We start from the raw sequence: 11,536 nt of genomic DNA on the forward strand, positions 1-11,536 counted from the left end.
GACCAACTGCAATGTTGGTATTCCGCAGACTGCCCTTTCAACTTCATACCAATGTCTCAAGAGGGTGTAAGATGGCATTTAAGATACAGTTCCGCCCCTTTCCTTGACTTTATTTTAGCTATAGCTTTTTTGCACTTGGTAACACTCTGTCATCGTCGTAGTGAGCGTGGTTGATTAAGACATCAAGACAACATCCTCTGCAAACAACAGTGGCGCAAAGGCCTGACCATCAGGCGCTCGCCTTCGAGCCTAATGCATGAGGTCAAATCTTATCCTTGCCTTGAGAAGTATTTAAAACAAATAGATAGGTGTGCAGAGACACAGCATAAAAAGTATGATGTAACAGTTCTGTTGAGCCAATGCATGTGCTCCACCAAATATTTCAGAATATACACAAGTGAGGTGGCTACAGGTACATCTTGTATATTTTGAACAAAAGGACAGTTGAAGAGTTCCTGATTACGTTTGCTTTTCACATAATAGTCAATCTACAGCAATTTACACGTCCTCATTCAGCGTTGTCGCTAAGCATCCAAAAGATATGCCTATGCCCATCCATCATCAATGAGAAGGAGCGGAAAAACGGGGCACAGAAAGTACAACACACAATGAAGTCCCCTGAAGGTTTCCATGCCCACATTCTCTCAACTCCGCAGCAGCATGTGCTGTGTCATCTGAAAAGACCTCAAAGGCTTGCCTCACACCACATGGAAACCTTGATGAGCCTGTAAGGTCTATCGCACAGACACAAGATAAGTCAAAAACTACTGACAAATCTGACAAGTCTGACAAATCTGACAAATCTGACAAATCCTTTTTCTTTAGGAGAATACCCAGTAAACGCCCAACCTATAGCATTTGTATGATGCTAAACCTATTTATAAGCATTACTAGTGCCCCTTTTCCATTAGCACCTACTTTGCTCAACTCTATTCAGCCCTGCTTTAGCACATTTCCATTTGGTGCTACCGCCTCAGACCAGGTACACTTTTAGTACCCTCTTCTCCCTTGGGCCAAGTCGAGCAAAGCAGGGACTAAACGTGACGTCCACAGACTATCAGATGTTGATTGGGTAAAAGTGTAACGTTTCTGCAGCAGCAGAAGTTGTCGGAACACTGTTGTGGCATCTGTAAACAAGCTGCGCCTTACACAAGTTTCGTGGCTGAAGGATAATAAACAACTGTTGTGCAAAAGCTAGCGCAGCTGGCATCGGCTGTTTCCTCCGGTCCAGAATAAAGCCACTCATGTCAAGACGACAAATAAAACAAGCGGAACCGTTCTACTTTAGATGCGCGTTCAAACTGTGTATTTAGCCTTTTTTGAATGGGTTGCAATAGGGCAGATAAAAGTTTGGAATGCACAGAAAAACGGCATGAGGTCAAACTCAGTCAATACCAGAGGAGGGTAAACTACAATCAACCCTTAATAAAAAGGTAGATAAGTGTGCAAGCTTAAAGCTCAGCTAACACTGTGTGATTGTGTCATTGTGTCTTTGCCACCCTCATATTTGCAGACAGGTAGGGGGTATAGCTCAGTGGTAGAGTATTTGACTGCAGATCAAGAGGTCCCCGGTTCAAATCCGGCTGCTCCCTTTACTTAAAAAGAATTTGTATTTGTTAAAAGACCAACTGCAATGTTGGCATTCCGCAGACTGCCCTTTCAACTTCATACCAATGTCTCAAGAGGGTGTAAGATGGCATTTAAGATACAGTTCCGCCCCTTTCCTTGACTTGATTTTAGCTATAGCTTTTTTGCACTTGGTAACACTCTGTCATCGTCGTAGTGAGCGTGGTTGATTAAGACATCAAGACAACATCCTCTGCAAACAACAGTGGCGCAAAGGCCTGACCATCAGGCGCTCGCCTTCGAGCCTAATGCATGAGGTCAAATCTTATCCTTGCCTTGAGAAGTATTTAAAACAAATAGATAGGTGTGCAGAGACACAGCATAAAAAGTATGATGTAACAGTTCTGTTGAGCCAATGCATGTGCTCCACCAAATATTTCAGAATATACACAAGTGAGGTGGCTACAGGTACATCTTGTATATTTTGAACAAAAGGACAGTTGAAGAGTTCCTGATTACGTTTGCTTTTCACATAATAGTCAATCTACAGCAATTTACACGTCCTCATTCAGCGTTGTCGCTAAGCATCCAAAAGATATGCCTATGCCCATCCATCATCAATGAGAAGGAGCGGAAAAACGGGGCACAGAAAGTACAACACACAATGAAGTCCCCTGAAGGTTTCCATGCCCACATTCTCTCAACTCCGCAGCAGCATGTGCTGTGTGATCTGAAAAGACCTCAAAGGCTTGCCTCACACCACATGGAAACCTTGATGAGCCTGTAAGGTCTATCGCACAGACACAAGATAAGTCAAAAACTACTGACAAATCTGACAAGTCTGACAAATCTGACAAATCTGACAAATCCTTTTTCTTTAGGAGAATACCCAGTAAACGCCCAACCTATAGCATTTGTATGATGCTAAACCTATTTATAAGCATTACTAGTGCCCCTTTTCCATTAGCACCTACTTTGCTCAACTCTATTCAGCCCTGCTTTAGCACATTTCCATTTGGTGCTACCGCCTCAGACCAGGTACACTTTTAGTACCCTCTTCTCCCTTGGGCCAAGTCGAGCAAAGCAGGGACTAAACGTGACGTCCACAGACTATCAGATGTTGATTGGGTAAAAGTGTAACGTTTCTGCAGCAGCAGAAGTTGTCGGAACACTGTTGTGGCATCTGTAAACAAGCTGCGCCTTACACAAGTTTCGTGGCTGAAGGATAATAAACAACTGTTGTGCAAAAGCTAGCGCAGCTGGCATCGGCTGTTTCCTCCGGTCCAGAATAAAGCCACTCATGTCAAGACGACAAATAAAACAAGCGGAACCGTTCTACTTTAGATGCGCGTTCAAACTGTGTATTTAGCCTTTTTTGAATGGGTTGCAATAGGGCAGATAAAAGTTTGGAATGCACAGAAAAACGGCATGAGGTCAAACTCAGTCAATACCAGAGGAGGGTAAACTACAATCAACCCTTAATAAAAAGGTAGATAAGTGTGCAAGCTTAAAGCTCAGCTAACACTGTGTGATTGTGTCATTGTGTCTTTGCCACCCTCATATTTGCAGACAGGTAGGGGGTATAGCTCAGTGGTAGAGCATTTGACTGCAGATCAAGAGCTCCCCGGTTCAAATCCGGATGCTCCCTTTACTTAAATAGAATTTGTATTTGTTAAAAGACCAACTGCAATGTTGGTATTCCGCAGACTGCCCTTTCAACTTCATACCAATGTCTCAAGAGGGTGTAAGATGGCATTTAAGATACAGTTCCGCCCCTTTCCTTGACTTTATTTTAGCTATAGCTTTTTTGCACTTGGTAACACTCTGTCATCGTCGTAGTGAGCGTGGTTGATTAAGACATCAAGACAACATCCTCTGCAAACAACAGTGGCGCAAAGGCCTGACCATCAGGCGCTCGCCTTCGAGCCTAATGCATGAGGTCAAATCTTATCCTTGCCTTGAGAAGTATTTAAAACAAATAGATAGGTGTGCAGAGACACAGCATAAAAAGTATGATGTAACAGTTCTGTTGAGCCAATGCATGTGCTCCACCAAATATTTCAGAATATACACAAGTGAGGTGGCTACAGGTACATCTTGTATATTTTGAACAAAAGGACAGTTGAAGAGTTCCTGATTACGTTTGCTTTTCACATAATAGTCAATCTACAGCAATTTACACGTCCTCATTCAGCGTTGTCGCTAAGCATCCAAAAGATATGCCTATGCCCATCCATCATCAATGAGAAGGAGCGGAAAAACGGGGCACAGAAAGTACAACACACAATGAAGTCCCCTGAAGGTTTCCATGCCCACATTCTCTCAACTCCGCAGCAGCATGTGCTGTGTGATCTGAAAAGACCTCAAAGGCTTGCCTCACACCACATGGAAACCTTGATGAGCCTGTAAGGTCTATCGCACAGACACAAGATAAGTCAAAAACTACTGACAAATCTGACAAGTCTGACAAATCTGACAAATCTGACAAATCCTTTTTCTTTAGGAGAATACCCAGTAAACGCCCAACCTATAGCATTTGTATGATGCTAAACCTATTTATAAGCATTACTAGTGCCCCTTTTCCATTAGCACCTACTTTGCTCAACTCTATTCAGCCCTGCTTTAGCACATTTCCATTTGGTGCTACCGCCTCAGACCAGGTACACTTTTAGTACCCTCTTCTCCCTTGGGCCAAGTCGAGCAAAGCAGGGACTAAACGTGACGTCCACAGACTATCAGATGTTGATTGGGTAAAAGTGTAACGTTTCTGCAGCAGCAGAAGTTGTCGGAACACTGTTGTGGCATCTGTAAACAAGCTGCGCCTTACACAAGTTTCGTGGCTGAAGGATAATAAACAACTGTTGTGCAAAAGCTAGCGCAGCTGGCATCGGCTGTTTCCTCCGGTCCAGAATAAAGCCACTCATGTCAAGACGACAAATAAAACAAGCGGAACCGTTCTACTTTAGATGCGCGTTCAAACTGTGTATTTAGCCTTTTTTGAATGGGTTGCAATAGGGCAGATAAAAGTTTGGAATGCACAGAAAAACGGCATGAGGTCAAACTCAGTCAATACCAGAGGAGGGTAAACTACAATCAACCCTTAATAAAAAGGTAGATAAGTGTGCAAGCTTAAAGCTCAGCTAACACTGTGTGATTGTGTCATTGTGTCTTTGCCACCCTCATATTTGCAGACAGGTAGGGGGTATAGCTCAGTGGTAGACTATTTGACTGCAGATCAAGAGGTCCCCGGTTCAAATCCGGCTGCTCCCTTTACTTAAAAAGAATTTGTATTTGTTAAAAGACCAACTGCAATGTTGGCATTCCGCAGACTGCCCTTTCAACTTCATACCAATGTCTCAAGAGGGTGTAAGATGGCATTTAAGATACAGTTCCGCCCCTTTCCTTGACTTGATTTTAGCTATAGCTTTTTTGCACTTGGTAACACTCTGTCATCGTCGTAGTGAGCGTGGTTGATTAAGACATCAAGACAACATCCTCTGCAAACAACAGTGGCGCAAAGGCCTGACCATCAGGCGCTCGCCTTCGAGCCTAATGCATGAGGTCAAATCTTATCCTTGCCTTGAGAAGTATTTAAAACAAATAGATAGGTGTGCAGAGACACAGCATAAAAAGTATGATGTAACAGTTCTGTTGAGCCAATGCATGTGCTCCACCAAATATTTCAGAATATACACAAGTGAGGTGGCTACAGGTACATCTTGTATATTTTGAACAAAAGGACAGTTGAAGAGTTCCTGATTACGTTTGCTTTTCACATAATAGTCAATCTACAGCAATTTACACGTCCTCATTCAGCGTTGTCGCTAAGCATCCAAAAGATATGCCTATGCCCATCCATCATCAATGAGAAGGAGCGGAAAAACGGGGCACAGAAAGTACAACACACAATGAAGTCCCCTGAAGGTTTCCATGCCCACATTCTCTCAACTCCGCAGCAGCATGTGCTGTGTGATCTGAAAAGACCTCAAAGGCTTGCCTCACACCACATGGAAACCTTGATGAGCCTGTAAGGTCTATCGCACAGACACAAGATAAGTCAAAAACTACTGACAAATCTGACAAGTCTGACAAATCTGACAAATCTGACAAATCCTTTTTCTTTAGGAGAATACCCAGTAAACGCCCAACCTATAGCATTTGTATGATGCTAAACCTATTTATAAGCATTACTAGTGCCCCTTTTCCATTAGCACCTACTTTGCTCAACTCTATTCAGCCCTGCTTTAGCACATTTCCATTTGGTGCTACCGCCTCAGACCAGGTACACTTTTAGTACCCTCTTCTCCCTTGGGCCAAGTCGAGCAAAGCAGGGACTAAACGTGACGTCCACAGACTATCAGATGTTGATTGGGTAAAAGTGTAACGTTTCTGCAGCAGCAGAAGTTGTCGGAACACTGTTGTGGCATCTGTAAACAAGCTGCGCCTTACACAAGTTTCGTGGCTGAAGGATAATAAACAACTGTTGTGCAAAAGCTAGCGCAGCTGGCATCGGCTGTTTCCTCCGGTCCAGAATAAAGCCACTCATGTCAAGACGACAAATAAAACAAGCGGAACCGTTCTACTTTAGATGCGCGTTCAAACTGTGTATTTAGCCTTTTTTGAATGGGTTGCAATAGGGCAGATAAAAGTTTGGAATGCACAGAAAAACGGCATGAGGTCAAACTCAGTCAATACCAGAGGAGGGTAAACTACAATCAACCCTTAATAAAAAGGTAGATAAGTGTGCAAGCTTAAAGCTCAGCTAACACTGTGTGATTGTGTCATTGTGTCTTTGCCACCCTCATATTTGCAGACAGGTAGGGGGTATAGCTCAGTGGTAGAGCATTTGACTGCAGTTCAAGAGCTCCCCGGTTCAAATCCGGATGCTCCCTTTACTTAAATAGAATTTGTATTTGTTAAAAGACCAACTGCAATGTTGGTATTCCGCAGACTGCCCTTTCAACTTCATACCAATGTCTCAAGAGGGTGTAAGATGGCATTTAAGATACAGTTCCGCCCCTTTCCTTGACTTGATTTTAGCTATAGCTTTTTTGCACTTGGTAACACTCTGTCATCGTCGTAGTGAGCGTGGTTGATTAAGACATCAAGACAACATCCTCTGCAAACAACAGTGGCGCAAAGGCCTGACCATCAGGCGCTCGCCTTCGAGCCTAATGCATGAGGTCAAATCTTATCCTTGCCTTGAGAAGTATTTAAAACAAATAGATAGGTGTGCAGAGACACAGCATAAAAAGTATGATGTAACAGTTCTGTTGAGCCAATGCATGTGCTCCACCAAATATTTCAGAATATACACAAGTGAGGTGGCTACAGGTACATCTTGTATATTTTGAACAAAAGGACAGTTGAAGAGTTCCTGATTACGTTTGCTTTTCACATAATAGTCAATCTACAGCAATTTACACGTCCTCATTCAGCGTTGTCGCTAAGCATCCAAAAGATATGCCTATGCCCATCCATCATCAATGAGAAGGAGCGGAAAAACGGGGCACAGAAAGTACAACACACAATGAAGTCCCCTGAAGGTTTCCATGCCCACATTCTCTCAACTCCGCAGCAGCATGTGCTGTGTCATCTGAAAAGACCTCAAAGGCTTGCCTCACACCACATGGAAACCTTGATGAGCCTGTAAGGTCTATCGCACAGACACAAGATAAGTCAAAAACTACTGACAAATCTGACAAGTCTGACAAATCTGACAAATCTGACAAATCCTTTTTCTTTAGGAGAATACCCAGTAAACGCCCAACCTATAGCATTTGTATGATGCTAAACCTATTTATAAGCATTACTAGTGCCCCTTTTCCATTAGCACCTACTTTGCTCAACTCTATTCAGCCCTGCTTTAGCACATTTCCATTTGGTGCTACCGCCTCAGACCAGGTACACTTTTAGTACCCTCTTCTCCCTTGGGCCAAGTCGAGCAAAGCAGGGACTAAACGTGACGTCCACAGACTATCAGATGTTGATTGGGTAAAAGTGTAACGTTTCTGCAGCAGCAGAAGTTGTCGGAACACTGTTGTGGCATCTGTAAACAAGCTGCGCCTTACACAAGTTTCGTGGCTGAAGGATAATAAACAACTGTTGTGCAAAAGCTAGCGCAGCTGGCATCGGCTGTTTCCTCCGGTCCAGAATAAAGCCACTCATGTCAAGACGACAAATAAAACAAGCGGAACCGTTCTACTTTTGATGCGCGTTCAAACTGTGTATTTAGCCTTTTTTGAATGGGTTGCAATAGGGCAGATAAAAGTTTGGAATGCACAGAAAAACGGCATGAGGTCAAACTCAGTCAATACCAGAGGAGGGTAAACTACAATCAACCCTTAATAAAAAGGTAGATAAGTGTGCAAGCTTAAAGCTCAGCTAACACTGTGTGATTGTGTCATTGTGTCTTTGCCACCCTCATATTTGCAGACAGGTAGGGGGTATAGCTCAGTGGTAGAGCATTTGACTGCAGATCAAGAGGTCCCCGGTTCAAATCCGGATGCTCCCTTTACTTAAATAGAATTTGTATTTGTTAAAAGACCAACTGCAATGTTGGCATTCCGCAGACTGCCCTTTCAACTTCATACCAATGTCTCAAGAGGATGTAAGATGGCATTTAAGATACAGTTCCGCCCCTTTCCTTGAGTTGCTTTTAGCTATAGCTTTTTTGCACTTGGTAACACTCTGTCATCGTCGTAGTGAGCGTGGTTGATTAAGACATCAAGACAACATCCTCTGCAAACAACAGTGGCGCAAAGGCCTGACCATCAGGCGCTCGCCTTCGAGCCTAATGCATGAGGTCAAATCTTATCCTTGCCTTGAGAAGTATTTAAAACAAATAGATAGGTGTGCAGCGACACAGCATATAAAGTATGATGTAACAGTTCTGTTGAGCCAATGTATGTGCTCCACCAAATATTTCAGAATATACACAAGGGCAGAGGTGAGGTGGCTACAGGTACATCTTGTATATTTTGAACAAAAGGACAGTTGAAGAGTTCCTGATTACGTTTGCTTTTCACATAATAGTCAATCTACAGCAATTTACACGTCCTCATTCAGCGTTGTCGCTAAGCATCCAAAAGATATGCCTATGCCCATCCATCATCAATGAGAAGGAGCGGAAAAACGGGGCACAGAAAGTACAACACACAATGAAGTCCCCTGAAGGTTTCCATGCCCACATTCTCTCAACTCCGCAGCAGCATGTGCTGTGTGATCTGAAAAGACCTCAAAGGCTTGCCTCACACCACATGGAAACCTTGATGAGCCTGTAAGGTCTATCGCACAGACACAAGATAAGTCAAAAACTACTGACAAATCTGACAAGTCTGACAAATCTGACAAATCTGACAAATCCTTTTTCTTTAGGAGAATACCCAGTAAACGCCCAACCTATAGCATTTGTATGATGCTAAACCTATTTATAAGCATTACTAGTGCCCCTTTTCCATTAGCACCTACTTTGCTCAACTCTATTCAGCCCTGCTTTAGCACATTTCCATTTGGTGCTACCGCCTCAGACCAGGTACACTTTTAGTACCCTCTTCTCCCTTGGGCCAAGTCGAGCAAAGCAGGGACTAAACGTGACGTCCACAGACTATCAGATGTTGATTGGGTAAAAGTGTAACGTTTCTGCAGCAGCAGAAGTTGTCGGAACACTGTTGTGGCATCTGTAAACAAGCTGCGCCTTACACAAGTTTCGTGGCTGAAGGATAATAAACAACTGTTGTGCAAAAGCTAGCGCAGCTGGCATCGGCTGTTTCCTCCGGTCCAGAATAAAGCCACTCATGTCAAGACGACAAATAAAACAAGCGGAACCGTTCTTCTTTAGATGCGCGTTCAAACTGTGTATTTAGCCTTTTTTGAATGGGTTGCAATAGGGCAGATAAAAGTTTGGAATGCACAGAAAAACGGCATGAGGTCAAACTCAGTCAATACCAGAGGAGGGTAAACTACAATCAACCCTTAATAAAAAGGTAGATAAGTGTGCAAGCTTCAAAGCTCAGCTAACACTGTGTGATTGTGTCATTGTGTCTTTGCCACCCCCATATTTGCAGACAGGTAGGGGGTATAGCTCAGTGGTAGAGCATTTGACTACAGATCAAGAGGTCCCCGGTTCAAATCCGGATGCTCCCTTTACTTAAATAGAATTTGTATTTGTTAAAAGACCAACTGCAATGTTGGTATTCCGCAGACTGCCCTTTCAACTTCATACCAATGTCTCAAGAGGGTGTAAGATGGCATTTAAGATACAGTTCCGCCCCTTTCCTTGACTTGATTTTAGCTATAGCTTTTTTGCACTTGGTAACACTCTGTCATCGTCGTAGTGAGCGTGGTTGATTAAGACATCAAGACAACATCCTCTGCAAACAACAGTGGCGCAAAGGCCTGACCATCAGGCGCTCGCCTTCGAGCCTAATGCATGAGGTCAAATCTTATCCTTGCCTTGAGAAGTATTTAAAACAAATAGATAGGTGTGCAGAGACACAGCATAAAAAGTATGATGTAACAGTTCTGTTGAGCCAATGCATGTGCTCCACCAAATATTTCAGAATATACACAAGTGAGGTGGCTACAGGTACATCTTGTATATTTTGAACAAAAGGACAGTTGAAGAGTTCCTGATTACGTTTGCTTTTCACATAATAGTCAATCTACAGCAATTTACACGTCCTCATTCAGCGTTGTCGCTAAGCATCCAAAAGATATGCCTATGCCCATCCATCATCAATGAGAAGGAGCGGAAAAACGGGGCACAGAAAGTACAACACACAATGAAGTCCCCTGAAGGTTTCCATGCCCACATTCTCTCAACTCCGCAGCAGCATGTGCTGTGTCATCTGAAAAGACCTCAAAGGCTTGCCTCACACCACATGGAAACCTTGATGAGCCTGTAAGGTCTATCGCACAGACACAAGATAAGTCAAAAACTACTGACAAATCTGACAAGTCTGACAAATCTGACAAATCTGACAAATCCTTTTTCTTTAGGAGAATACCCAGTAAACGCCCAACCTATAGCATTTGTATGATGCTAAACCTATTTATAAGCATTACTAGTGCCCCTTTTCCATTAGCACCTACTTTGCTCAACTCTATTCAGCCCTGCTTTAGCACATTTCCATTTGGTGCTACCGCCTCAGACCAGGTACACTTTTAGTACCCTCTTCTCCCTTGGGCCAAGTCGAGCAAAGCAGGGACTAAACGTGACGTCCACAGACTATCAGATGTTGATTGGGTAAAAGTGTAACGTTTCTGCAGCAGCAGAAGTTGTCGGAACACTGTTGTGGCATCTGTAAACAAGCTGCGCCTTACACAAGTTTCGTGGCTGAAGGATAATAAACAACTGTTGTGCAAAAGCTAGCGCAGCTGGCATCGGCTGTTTCCTCCGGTCCAGAATAAAGCCACTCATGTCAAGACGACAAATAAAACAAGCGGAACCGTTCTACTTTAGATGCGCGTTCAAACTGTGTATTTAGCCTTTTTTGAATGGGTTGCAATAGGGCAGATAAAAGTTTGGAATGCACAGAAAAACGGCATGAGGTCAAACTCAGTCAATACCAGAGGAGGGTAAACTACAATCAACCCTTAATAAAAAGGTAGATAAGTGTGCAAGCTTAAAGCTCAGCTAACACTGTGTGATTGTGTCATTGTGTCTTTGCCACCCTCATATTTGCAGACAGGTAGGGGGTATAGCTCAGTGGTAGAGCATTTGACTGCAGATCAAGAGGTCCCCGGTTCAAATCCGGATGCTCCCTTTACTTAAATAGAATTTGTATTTGTTAAAAGACCAACTGCAATGTTGGTATTCCGCAGACTGCCCTTTCAACTTCATACCAATGTCTCAAGAGGGTGTAAGATGGCATTTAAGATACAGTTCCGCCCCTTTCCTTGACTTGATTTTAGCTATAGCTTTTTTGCACTTGGTAACACTCTGTCATCGTCGTAGTGAGCGTGGTTG

General features: G+C 43.3%; 7 non-coding genes across 7 annotated transcripts; all 7 read left to right on the top strand.

Moving 5' to 3' along the window:
* The first annotated feature begins 1,520 nt into the window (after positions 1-1,520).
* Positions 1,521-1,592, top strand: trnac-gca (transfer RNA cysteine (anticodon GCA)). Its single transcript has one exon. It is a non-coding gene; the product is annotated as a tRNA-Cys (tRNA).
* A 1,550-nt stretch (positions 1,593-3,142) lies between these two features.
* trnac-gca (transfer RNA cysteine (anticodon GCA)) lies at positions 3,143-3,214 on the top strand. The gene has a single exon. It is a non-coding gene; the product is annotated as a tRNA-Cys (tRNA).
* Positions 3,215-4,764: 1,550 nt separating this feature from the next.
* On the top strand, positions 4,765-4,836 carry trnac-gca (transfer RNA cysteine (anticodon GCA)). The gene has a single exon. It is a non-coding gene; the product is annotated as a tRNA-Cys (tRNA).
* Positions 4,837-6,386: 1,550 nt separating this feature from the next.
* Positions 6,387-6,458, top strand: trnac-gca (transfer RNA cysteine (anticodon GCA)). The gene has a single exon. It is a non-coding gene; the product is annotated as a tRNA-Cys (tRNA).
* A 1,550-nt stretch (positions 6,459-8,008) lies between these two features.
* trnac-gca (transfer RNA cysteine (anticodon GCA)) lies at positions 8,009-8,080 on the top strand. Its single transcript has one exon. It is a non-coding gene; the product is annotated as a tRNA-Cys (tRNA).
* Positions 8,081-9,639: 1,559 nt separating this feature from the next.
* On the top strand, positions 9,640-9,711 carry trnac-aca (transfer RNA cysteine (anticodon ACA)). Its single transcript has one exon. It is a non-coding gene; the product is annotated as a tRNA-Cys (tRNA).
* Positions 9,712-11,261: 1,550 nt separating this feature from the next.
* On the top strand, positions 11,262-11,333 carry trnac-gca (transfer RNA cysteine (anticodon GCA)). The gene has a single exon. It is a non-coding gene; the product is annotated as a tRNA-Cys (tRNA).
* Positions 11,334-11,536: the final 203 nt, after the last annotated feature.

Source organism: Eucyclogobius newberryi, unplaced genomic scaffold (genome assembly GCF_026437365.1).
Source record: "Eucyclogobius newberryi isolate DKJ021-1_F unplaced genomic scaffold, fEucNew1.0.hap1 SCAF_6, whole genome shotgun sequence".
NCBI lineage: Eukaryota > Metazoa > Chordata > Actinopteri > Gobiiformes > Gobiidae > Eucyclogobius > Eucyclogobius newberryi.